This window comes from Schistocerca americana, chromosome 4, assembly GCF_021461395.2.
Source record: "Schistocerca americana isolate TAMUIC-IGC-003095 chromosome 4, iqSchAmer2.1, whole genome shotgun sequence".
NCBI classification, from domain to species: Eukaryota; Metazoa; Arthropoda; class Insecta; order Orthoptera; family Acrididae; genus Schistocerca; species Schistocerca americana.
Window position 1 is genome coordinate 787,135,227 of NC_060122.1, and position 13,606 is coordinate 787,148,832.

Sequence of the window (13,606 nt, forward strand, 5' to 3'; positions counted from 1 at the left end):
TAAAAGGTAATAGTCTGCAGATTCAGAAAACGCAAAAAAGTAAAAATTGTACTTTTCATGATTTTGAGCCTTTCCGGAGCCCCTTAATGATATAACACTTTCCGTAAAGTTAATTTTTCAGTTTTCAGTTCTCACTTGTACGAGCGTGCGTGTAACCATAGCGGCGCGGCTGATTGTTGATAAAGCGGAAACGCGATGACCGAACGCACGTTCTCACGCTCGCAACAAGACACTGGCACTTGACTGCACACCTTTATGGTAACTAATTTCTACTGATTCATATCAGTTCATTCTGGGAGACCGCACACGGCGCGGGTGATTGATGTTGTGCGACACGCAACGAGAGGATATACAAATACGTTATCGGCGGCACTACTCATTTTTAATTACATCTTGACGCACTTTCCTCTGAATTACTTCCATATTTCATCACTTTACTGTGATCGCACTTGTAGCAGTATTTCAACCCATACTAACAATGCTTCTTACATGTAGAGCTACCACAACACAACATAACAGTTCGGTGACCCGCGCTCGACTGAATAACGCGCTGCCCGCAAAGATACTCCGCAACTAAGCCAGCGATATGACACTACGCTTGCACTACATTTTCCTTGCTGAGAGGCAAAGCCTGCAATTTGATATTCTCGGCACTCACTTGACACTATGTGAGACGCCCGCTAAACCCACTGGGCAGAACAGGTAATAGGATTGCGGAAAGGGCCAAGGATTGAAGTCAGTTTCTGCTTTTAATTGTCATTTATCGTAATTTAGCAACTCTTTCACGGCTGAAGGCCTCCAACAAGAAATCTTAACAAGATAAAAATCCAATTAAGATAGCAATAAAATAATTAGAAGAAACAACATATGCAATGTGCAATACGAATGGCTGAGGGCCACAATCAAACTCCAAAATTTCAAAATATATTACCATAATATTTAAAGGCAGAAGGCCGCAGTGTTTAAGCTTGAAAGATAAATATAAAAATTAATTCGCAAAATTTTAAGAAACAAACAATAACTATGAGCCTAAAATTTAAAATAGCTGACAACAGATAATTAAACACTGGTGGCACGCAGAAGGGCTCCAGGGAGGTCGGTCTGCCCTCGTTCACTTAGGTGAGACACGTGGTGAGCCGAACCATACTTGATCCGTCAGAACACAACCAGGGGGCAGCCACGGACCGACCGACACAACAACTTGCTTCCCGTCAATCAGTACATGAGAACCCCAACCGGCAATGTTACAAACATGATAATCCACAATGGAGTACGTTGTAACCTCCCCGCAAAATTTTAAAAGTCAATAATAGTGAAATTGTAACCTCCCAGCAAAAATAATAAAAGTCAATGTTAATGATAATGAGTTAAAAATGTAACCTCCTTGCAAAATTAAAGAATATTGATGGTCCAAATGTAAACTCCTCACAAACATTAACGAATGAACATTGCTCATAAAACCCACAATAATGTTAATTAAATGATGAAGCATGAACTGAATGTAACATCTGAACACAAGTAATTAAATCTGACAAATTTTATAAGGGCAGCGGCGCTGACCTTCGGCCCTGTGCAATAATTAAACCTGAACACAAAAACCAAAATTCTTACATCAGTAAAAATGCATCAATATCTGCTCTTAGTTTTCGGCACAGCTCCGTGCAATGCTGGCCCATGTTTGATTTTAATTCTTGGAGGGAATGCAAAGGAACTATTATTTAACTTGAAATGAATCTTTTCCTTCAAAACAGTTACTTTATAAGGAAATTATTATTGGGGCAATTCTTGAACAAATTAATTACAATTAACATATGTTATTAGCTGAGCGCAATGCTGCTTCATTACCTTGTATAACAATATACCTCGTCCCGAATCGTGACCAGAGATGGAAGGAGAGCACGCCGCCGAAGCATGCCGACGGCCGCTCAGTACAACCGTCCACTCGCTACACGCTACTTCCGACTGACTACTACTGCAGACAGAGTGCAACTCGCAACTGCACCAGACTACTACTGCCGACAGACTGCTGCTCGCAACTGACTACTCGCAACTCAACACTCGCGCGGTCAAGCGCAGACTAGCAACGATAAATAACTCTCTGGTCAGAGATTCTGTCATGCCTCGCCATCGCTGGTAATGAATACATGTGAAACGTACGCGTTTCAACGTATCAGCTGTCAAAATTACACACCATGCTGGACAGCGACAACAGGTGAAGAAAGGACGCTGCTTGAAATTATGTTAGTGGCCAGGGCAGGTAACCGGAACACTAACGGCCACTAGGCAGAAAATTCCGCTGGTACACTTGAATTTGAAACACAGTAATAGTTAACTCCCACAAAAGAACACTGCCTGAATTCACGTCAGTGCCCAGGGCAGGTAACCAGAACACTAACGGCCACAAGACCGAAAATTTCACAGGTGCGCTCAAATCGTAGTCGACCAAAATAGCTAATTTCACTGCATGACGGCTAAATCTCAGCAGTAGAACCAGTCGGTGTTGCTCACCGGAAAACCTACCCAACAGCGAACCACCGAAGCGAACCATCATAACATGAATGGACGTGGCTTGGGTAGTTGAAACAACTACTGAACTTTGCCGTCCATAGTCGGCGAACCACGAAGGTCGTAGCGATCGGACAGCTCCACACACGCTGCTACACTGCGCAGGGACCGCCAGCGGCCCCAGCCGACTACACCGCGCTTAGAACTTCCCTCGTCTGCAACAATCGATCGACTCCACTCAGAACGCCGACAAGATCTAAAATCGTCGTCAGTAGACATAACGCCAACTATACACACAACCTGACAAACACTTGCACGAAGAGCTGAACGATACACAACAGTAACTAAGCATGCACGAAGACAAGTCGGGAGTCGAAGCACGCACACATACACAGCGGACTCATGAACGATCGGCGAGCCAAATCGCGTCGTCCGGCAGAGCGACCGACCGACGATCCACCAAGACCGTGGCCCGGCTCAAGTGAAGCGTGGCGGCAGTGATCGGGCGAGCCATGTCGACTCACTGCTGCTCCAACCCGACTGCACTAGTGCCGCATTGCAACTCTCCGACTGGCAGGCCCGGACTGCGCTCCAGACGCGTTCCAACTGACCGGCAGACCCGAACTCCCAACCAGAACTTGCGATCCGAACTAACTACGACAGTTTTTTTTTCTTTATTGTGATTTTTATCACCTTACACAAGGCGGGCTGTCAGCAGCTGAGTACGCCGCTCTTCAGCCTTGAGGTTTACAATAAGTAATACATAGAGGGGGCACAGAGAATACAATCAAAACGGCGGGCAAAACAATGTAGACACTAAAAAACAAAAAAAACATGGAGCCGTTCACGCTGGACGACAAAACATCACTGACACTAGTTGACACGGCGCACAAAGCATAGATGATGGCGACGGTACACGTGAACAGTGGCGGCGTGACAGCGAGCAAACACTAAACACAAACGAAGGCACACACACGAGACACTGATGGCGATGACCTCCGGCGCGCGAATGTTCACTGTGCGTGTGCGAGTCCGGGGACCTGCCAAGAGAGGAGGAGGAGGAAGGGGAGTGGGAGAGCGAGAGGGGAGAGCAGAGATGCCACGGGCAGGGGAGATAGGGGGAGGGAGGAAGGGGGAGAGGAAGCCCGGGGGAAGAGGGGTGGAGGGAGGGGACGGGGGAAAAGGAAAGGGAAGGGAAGGGAAGAGAAGGGAGGGAGGGTGCCTAAAGGACAGGACACCAGAAGTGGGGGGTGGGGCAGGGTCAAAGTTGATAGGAGGGGTATATGGAGGGGAGGAGGACATCATCAGGGAGGGGGAGCTGGTGGAAGCCACCTTCGGAGAGGGTAAGGAGGGTTGAGAGATGGAGACCGGGTGGGACGTGGGAATACAGGCGCGGCAGTGGGCGGGGGTGGGAGAGGATCGGGGAGACTAGCAGGTGAGGAAGATCGAGCGTACGGGAGGTGTACAGGATCCGTATCCTTTCAAGGAAAAGGAGGAGGTGGGAAAAGGAGATGAGATCGTACAGGATCCACGTGGGGGAGGGGAGACGGATGCGATAGGCGAGGCGGAGAACATGGCGTTCAAGGATTTGGAGGGATTTATAAAAGGTAGGGGGGACGGAGATCCAAGCCGGATGGGCATAACAAAGGATAGGGCGGATGAGGGATTTATAGGTGTGGAGGATGGTGGAGGGGTCCAGACCCCACGTACGGCCGGAGAGGAGCTTGAGGAGACTGAGTCGGGAGCGTGCCTTGGCTTGGACTGTCCGGAGGTGGGGAGTCCAGGAGAGGCGACGGTCGAGACTACGACAGACAACGACCGGGAAGTAATAGCAGTCGAGCAAAGATACTACGAGAGGGGATATATTGATACACGCTGCTAGCGCCAGTCACGGTCAGGCAAAGCAGCAACTCAGTGACACCAGTAATTTAAATTAACGTAGTAGGTGGAAGTACATTAAGGTGTAAAATACGTGGTGGGGGGAACGCGAGCCACGCACGGCTCTCTATGGAACTCGGAATATTGAATTCCCTAACGATGGGCTGTCCCATGCGTCTAGTTCCAACTACCATTCCGCGTTCAGAGCCTGTTAATTGCCGTCGTGCCACCATAATCACGTGGCAAACCTTTCCACATAAGTCACCTGAGTGCAAACGACAGCTTCGGCCCTTTTGTGTCTTGTGTACGTGATGCTACCTCCACCTATACAGGGTGAGTCACCTAACGTTACCGCTGGATATATACATCAAATACTGACGAACCGATTCCACAGACCGAACGTGAGGAGAGAGCCTAGTGTAATTGTTCAATACAAACCATACAAAAATGCACGGAAGTATGTTTTTTAACACAAACCTACGTTTCTTTAAAATGGAACCCCGCTAGTTTTGTTAGCACATCTGAACATATAAACAAATACGTAATCAGTGCCGTTCGTTGCATTGTAAAATGTTAATTACATCCGGAGATATTGTAACCTAAAGTTGACGCTTCAAACCTCCGACGTTCAGTTGCGTGTTGTAACAAACACGGGCCACGGTCGGCGAGCAGCATCTGCAGGGACTTGTTTACGATGACGGCCGTGTTTACGAGTGTGGCTGTAGTGCACTGTTGTGGTTTGGTCTAGCTGTCGCAGTGTCCGCATGTAGCGCTTGCTGCTATTGTTATTCTGCATTCGTCTCCGCACGCAGACCAACTGTAGTACACTGTGTTACCAGACGTCTGTGATAGTGCAGTGTTGTAGGAACTGCGACCATGGTGTATTCGAACTCTGAAAAGGCGGAGATGATACTCATCTATGGCGAGTGTCGACAAAATGCAGCTGAAGCCTGCAGGCTGTATGCAGAACGGTACCCGGACAGAGAGCATCCAACGTGCCGCACATTGCAAAACATCTACCGCCAACTGTATGCAACAGGTATGGTCGTAGCACGCAAACGGGTCCGTAACAGGCCCGTCACAGGAGAAGCGAGTGCAGTTGGTGTGTTAGCTGCTGTTGCCATGAACCCACACATGACTACACGGGACATTGCGAGAGCCGGTGGACTGAGTCCAAGTAGTGTCATGCGCATACTGCATCGTCACCGCTTTCACCCGTTTCATGTGTCGCTACATCAGCAAATACATGGTGATGACTTTAATCATCGAGTGCAATTCTGTCAATGGGCATTAACAGAGAATGCGTTGCAGTTCTACCTGTTTACCGATGAAGCGGGTTTCACAAACCACGGGGCAGTGAATCTACGGAACATGCATTACTGGTCCGTAGACAATCCTCGCTGGCTCAGACAGGTAGAGCGACAGCGACCGTGGATCGTAAATGTATGGTGCGGAATCATTGGCGACCACCTCAGTGGTCCTCACTTCATTGCAGGGGCCCAAACAGCTGCAACATACATCGCGTTTCTACAGAATGATCTGCCAACTTTGCTCGAAAATATCCCACTGAAAATGCGTCGACGTATGTGGTATCAGCATGATAGTGCACCTGCACATTCCGCAATTAACACTAGGCTGACCCTTGACAGGATGTTCGACGGGCGTTTCATAGGACGTGGAGGACGCATAAATTGGCCAGCCCGTTCTCCTGATCTTACACCTCTGGACTTCTTTCTGTGGGGTACGTTAAAGGAGAATGTGTACCGTGATGTGCCTGCGACCCCAGAGGATATGAAACAACGTATTGTGGCAGCCTGCGGCGACATTACACCAGATGTACTGCGGCGTGTACGACATTCATTACACCAGAGATTGCAATTGTGTGCAGCAAATGATGGCCACCACATTCAACATCTATTGGCCTTGCATGTCGGGACACACTCTATTCCACTCCGTAATTGAAAATGGAAACCACGTGTGTACGTGTACTTCACCCCTCATGGTAATGTACATGTGCGTCAGTGAAAAAGACCAATAAAAAGGTGTTAGCATGTGGACGTAATGTGCTGTTCCAGTCTCTTCTGTACCTAAGGTCCATCACCGTTCCCTTTGGATCTCTACGTAATTCGGTGCTCTCCGATACACACGATCGAACAGCGGAGGAGTGGTACTCAAGCGTCAACTTTAGGTTACAATATCTCCGGATGTAATTAACATTTTACAATGCAACAAACGGCACTGATTACGTATTTGTTTATATGTTCAGATGTGCTAACAAAACTAACGGGGTTCCATTTAAAAAAACGTAGGTTTGTGTTAAAAAACAGACTTCCGTGCATTTTTGTATGCTTTGTATTAAACAATTACACTAGCCTCTCTTCTCACGTTTGGTCTGTGGAATCGGTTGGTCAGTATTTGATGTGGTTTACGAAATATATCCAGCGGTAACGTTAGGTGACTCACCCTGTATATGTGCACATCGCTATCCCACGTCTTCTGTTAGTGTACGTCGTCAAGAGCGAATACCGCTCGACAAGTGTGGTCAGACATGCATAGTGTGCACCATGATTTCTTGTCACATGGTGGAATGGGCAACAAGGAGTAGGCTACTTGTTACAAGTTCAACGCTGTTTTTGTGAAGCGATCTGCAACGAACGCACGAATTTGTGGTGCAGCTGTTCATGACCACTCGTGAAAATGGTCACTCTTCGTTTCTTCTTCGCCAATTTCTGTTACCAAAAACAACTCTGTAATGATGTCCTAGCCTCTATAGTCTCTAGGCATGATCCCATGTGACTTTTGTCTGTTCCCAAATATAAACAAAACCGTAAACAGCGCATGACTGAGAGAGCTGAAAGCTATCCGAGAAACAGAGTTCCAGAAGTGTTTCGGGAATGTGAAAACCGACTAGCATAAGCGTATAATGTCTACTGGCTAGTTCTGTGACGAGAATTACATTGATTTAGGCGAATAAGTAAAATACCTGCCAACACACAAAAACGCTCGTTATTTTTCATGCCTTTCTACACTGATTTTTTTGAAACCGTCGATCCTTTTGCACGCTGCGGGTATTAAGATTATGTTCTTTCTATTAAATCTTTACACATTCGTACACACTACATTTCACGTATAGATATCAAGTTGCAATTTTAGATTTTAAACTATTCTTAGACTCGCTGCTATTACTTACAATGTGTTTTGCTCTTGCGCTAGAAGTCTGTATATCATACTGTTTGTACATACGGTATTTTAGTAACCAAGAAGTGTTTATATCCGACATAACGATACCAACATACGCAAATAAAATGTGTTGCTTGTTATTCTGTATGTACTAGAAGCTAGCGAAGAAGATTCATATTAAACCAACACCAAGCCGGGATGGAAAAAGATAAACTGTATTTATTCAAAATCGTCGGCATAAATCTCCCAGCTATTGATGAGTCAAGTGCGTCAAGATCTCGTTTTTAATATTATTTTTTCGCTTGTGTATGAAACGCAGGAGCTATGTTTAGGTTCTACATGTTGCCCCAGATTTACATACAAGTACAAAATTGCCTACCTACTACGAACGAGTATTAATACCAGCCAGCTACTTGTACCATCAGTTTTTTCATCAGTATTACAAAGCGGATCACATAATGAGTGTTATATACACTATTATTTGATGATGATTTAATGAAACAAATTATACTTCTCTGAGATTTGGCGGCCATTTTTATTTTATCAAACAAAAACTAGCATTTAACACACTTAAGTACTTTATATGTGGTCACAAGATTATGCAGGTATATTTCTGAGTTGGTTGGTTGATTGGTTTGTGAGGGATGAAGGGACCAGTCTACAAAGACCATCAGTCCCTTTTTCCACGACCAAAAACACCCACAACGAAGAAAAATAACAAGCAACGCAGACGAAAAGAGACGACATAGAATAAGAAAGACAGAGACAAAGACCAGAAAAGAGGAATTAAAAAACAAACAGAGCGTTGCAGCGGTTGGCAGAACATGGTAACAAAAAAAAGGAAAAGCCAAACACCAAGAGACACACTAAAAACCCCAATCTATAACCCTAGGCCAAAGGCCAGACTCAACACAAAAAAAAGACACAAACCCTCAGATCGAGTGATAAAATCCCCCTGCGCGAATAACACTGAAAGCTAAGCCTGCCATTACAGCTTTATCTGTCAAGAGTGTAGGGAGCGTATCAGGCAGTGAAATGTCTGCCTGAGCGCAGTTAAAAGCGGACAGTCCAACAAGATGTAGACCACTGTCAACGTTGATCCACAGCGACACAGAGGCGGGTCCTCGCGGCGCAATAAATGACCGTGCGTCAGGCAGGTATGGCCAATGCGTAGCCGGCAGAGAACAACTGAATACTTGCGAGAGGCTCGCAATGAGGAGAGCCACACATCTGTAGTTTCCTTGATAACCCGAAGTTTGTTGGGTGAAGGCAGGGTCCGCCATTCATCACCCCAGGTACCAAGGACTTTCTGCCGCATAACTGACTGGAGATCACACTCCGAAAGGCCAATCTCCAAGGCTGGTGCACCGACAGCCTGTTTGGCCAGCGTGTCAACACGTTCATTTCCTGGGATGCCGACATGACCCGGGGTCCACACAAAGACCACGGAGCGTCCGCAACGGGCAAGAGTATGGAGGGGCTCCTGGATAGCTATCACCAGACGAGAGTGAGAAAAACGTTGGTCGATAGCTCGTAAATCGCTGAGGGAGTCACTACAGATAACAAATGACTCACTTGAGCAGGAGCGGATATAATCTAGGGCGCGAGAGATGGCAACGAGCTCTGCAGTGAAAGCACTGCAACCATCCAGCAATGAGCGTTTTTCGGATTGTTCCCCAAGAGTAAAAGCATACCCAACTCGACCAGAAACCATCGAACCGCCAGTGTAGACTACGGCAGAGCAGGGAAATGCGGCAAGGATGGAAAGGAAGCGTCAGCGGAGGGCCTCAGGAGGGACTGAGTCTTTTGGGCCTTATGCCAAATCCGGGGATAGACGTAGATGGGCCCGTAAAAGAGGTTGGAGAATGAAAAACTCAAGCCCAGAGAGAAGAGCCAGGACGCGAACCACGGTCGTACACCCTGACCGGGGCCGCCGTTCTGGAAGATGGACGACCGAGTTGGGGAACAGAAGACAGTAATTTGGATGCCCGGGCAAGCTACAAACAGCATAAGAGGCCAGTACTCGTTGGTGCTCGATCCGTAATGGAAGGACACCAGCCTCCACAAGGATGCTGTTTACAGGGCTTGTGCGGAAAGCGCCAGTTGCGAGTCGGATCCAGCAGTGAAGTACGGGGTCAAGCAACCGAAATGCGGAACGCGATGCTGAACTGTAAGCCAGGTTCCTATAATCGAGACGGAACTGAATCAACCCCTGATAAAGTCGTAGAAGGGTAGACCGATCGGCACCCCAGCTGGTGTGACTCAAGCAATGTAGATCGTTAAGATGGCGCCAGCACGTTTGTTTAAGCTGCCGAATGTGAGGGAGCCTAGTCAACCGGGCATCAAAAAGCAATCCCAAAAGCCGATGCGCCTCCACCACGGCAACAGGTTCGCCGTCAAGGTAAAGCCGTGGCTCAGGGTGAACAGTGCGGCGCCTGCAGAATTATTTCTGAGTATCTGAGAGATTAACAACAGAGATACACTTGATTATCTGACATCACTAAGCCAACGAATGGTGCATTTCACACAAAATGTTATCTGCCAAAGGTTAATACTGTCAGTTTCAAACTACTGAAATAATAGTTATGGAAAGCTGTATGGCCGGCCATGTGGCCGAGCGGTTCTAGGCGCTTCAGTCCGGAACCGCGCTGCTGCTACTGTCGCAGGTTCGAATCTTGCCTCGGGCATGGATGTGTGTGATGTCCTTAGGTTAGTTAGGTTTAAGTAGTTCTAAGTCTAGGGGACTGATGACCTCAGATGTTAAGTGCCATAGTGCTCAGAGCCATTTGAACCAAAGTTGTATGCTGCGCCATTGAGGCACACCATTTTGTATATCTAAGGATTCAATAGTAATTGAAGCGTATCTCGGAGATAGAACTGTTGGCTGAAAACTGACACGTGACGCATGTACAGGAGTAGCTCAAAGTGAAATATGCTTACGTAGCTGCATTAAAAAATTGTAATGTACTGGTAATGTAAGAGAGGATCTAAATTAATTTCGTTTCAGTGCGTCTTCCGTAGCTTAGTTTGTAATCCTTGCATTATCTGAGAATTGCAGAATATGGCATGACACGTTTTGCCCTTTGTGTATCATATGTTACAGATATCGCTCTGTTTTTCAGTTACCGAACAAAAAGTGTTGTATTTAACTGCAATATGTTTTCTTCCGTTAATTTCAGCTCTTGTTTTAAATTTTCATGTAAAATTTGAAAGCTAAATGAATTAAGTTTCAATTCAGATTTAGATTATGTTCTCTTTGATCGATTCCACCCTGTTTCATCGCAATTAAAATTCAGCCTCACATTTCGATATAATTTTTGGTGTCAATTAGGATATATTCCCGCCAAATGGTGTAAAATGTATCAATTCCGAGAGCATTGGCCGATAAAAAGAACAGATGACTTTGTAAATCATAGTTACTGCTTTACATAACAGAGTAAGCTTTAAGTGAAACAACACTCCACCAAAAATGTATTATTCACTGGTACCATGAACTTACTAAAGTTACAGCATCCTCACAGCTACGTCTAATTCGTTAAATAAATGAAATGAGTGGTAATATCAATATTTTAATTTAAAAAATTTTTACGGGTGCGGTTATACTAAAACTTACGCAGAATATACTATGCCTGCGTTTATACTCCACAACCTGTTTCAATGTGTGTAGCGGAGAGAATATGGTGTACCGCATTTGTCTCCCATCATCCCATTTTGATTCATGGAAGGTACGTGAGAAGAAATATTTTAGGCAGTCCGATCACAAAAGCCTGATATCTCTCGTTTTATTGTCATGTGTCTCTCAGTGGTCTCTGACCGCCGAACAATACTCGAGAATTTGTTGACCTTTGCTTTTTTAAGCAGCCTATTTAGTACGTTAATGACACCTTCTTAGGATTTTTAAATCAAATCTTAATGTAGTAGCTATCTTTGCATAGTTGAATATACACTCCTGGAAATTGAAATAAGAACACCGTGAATTCATTGTCCCAGGAAGGGGAAACTTTATTGACACATTCCTGGGGTCAGATACATCACATGATCACACTGACAGAACCACAGGCACATAGACACAGGCAACAGAGCATGCACAATGTCGGCACTAGTACAGTGTATATCCACCTTTCGCAGCAATGCAGGCTGCTATTCTCCCATGGAGACGATCGTAGAGATGCTGGATGTAGTCCTGTGGAACGGCTTGCCATGCCATTTCCACCTGGCGCCTCAGTTGGACCAGCGTTCGTGCTGGACGTGCAGACCGCGTGAGACGACGCTTCATCCAGTCCCAAACATGCTCAATGGGGGACAGATCCGGAGATCTTGCTGGCCAGGGTAGTTGACTTACACCTTCTAGAGCACGTTGGGTGGCACGGGATACATGCGGACGTGCATTGTCCTGTTGGAACAGCAAGTTCCCTTGCCGGTCTAGGAATGGCTGAACGATGGGTTCGATGACGGTTTGGATGTACCGTGCACTATTCAGTGTCCCCTCGACGATCACCAGTGGTGTACGGCCAGTGTAGGAGATCGCTCCCCACACCATGATGCCGGGTGTTGGCCCTGTGTGCCTCAGTCGTATGCAGTCCTGATTGTGGCGCTCACCTGCACGGCGCCAAACTCGCATACGACCATCATTGGCACCAAGGCAGAAGCGACTCTCATCGCTGAAGACGACACGTCTCCATTCGTCCCTCCATTCACGCCTGTCGCGACACCACTGGAGGCGGGCTGCACGATGTTGGGGCGTGAGCGGAAGACGGCCTAACGGTGTGCGGGACCGTAGCCCAGCTTCATGGAGACGGTTGCGAATGGTCCTCGCCGATACCCCAGGAGCAACAGTGTCCCTAATTTGCTGGGAAGTGGCTCTGCGGTCCCCTACGGCACTGCGTAGGATCCTACGGTCTTGGCGTGCATCCGTGCGTCGCTGCGGTCCGGTCCCAGGTCGACGGGCACGTGCACCTTCCGCCGACCACTGGCGACAACATCGATGTACTGTGGAGACCTCACGCCCCACGTGTTGAGCAATTCGGCGGTACGTCCACCCGGCCTCCCGCATGCCCACTATACGCCCTCGCTCAAAGTCCGTCAACTGCACATACGGTTCACGTCCACGCTGTCGCGGCATGCTACCAGTGTTAAAGACTGCGATGGAGCTCCGTATGCCACGGCAAACTGGCTGACACTGACGGCGGCGGTGCACAAATGCTGCGCAGCTAGCGCCATTCGACGGCCAACACCGCGGTTCCTGGTGTGTCCGCTGTGCCGTGCGTGTGATCATTGCTTGTACAGCCCTCTCGCAGTGTCCGGAGCAAGTATGGTGGGTCTGACACACCGGTGTCAATGTGTTCTTTTTTCCATTTCCAGGAGTGTATGTCGTTAATTCACCTTAAACTACTCCAGCTGGAAATTACTAGATAACTGGAAGCTGTTACTGATTCCAAAGACTAATGTCAGAACACACGGTTCAAAAACGGTTCAAATGGCTCTGAGCACTATGCGACTCAACTTCTGAGGTCATCAGTCGCCTAGAACTTAGAACTAATTAAACGTAACTAACCTAAGGACATCACACACATCCATGCCTGAGGCAAGATTCGAACCTGCGACCGTAGCGGTCGCTCGGCCCCGGACTGTAGCGCCTAGAACCGCACGGCCACTCCGGCCGGCTAGACCACACGGTCAAACGATATCGGATGCCTTACTCTTATATGGTGTATCACGCGCATTCCTTATTGTTCAGACTCGGCTACCAAGCTTTCGGACAGATGCTGATTACCTTCGGCTCTGTCTGCATTTCGTAAAGACTTACTAATGATGTCACTTGGAAACACCACACAGTTTCATATGAACATAATAAACATACGACAAACTTTTACGATGTGTTTTTATGTAACCTTTATTTGTCTTTATCGCGTGTTTCTGCGTAAGTTTTAGTATAACCACACCCGTAAAAATTTTTTAAATTAAAATATTGCTATTACCACTCATTTCATTTCTTTAACGAATTAGACGTAGCTGTGAGGATACTGTAACTTTAGTAAGTTCA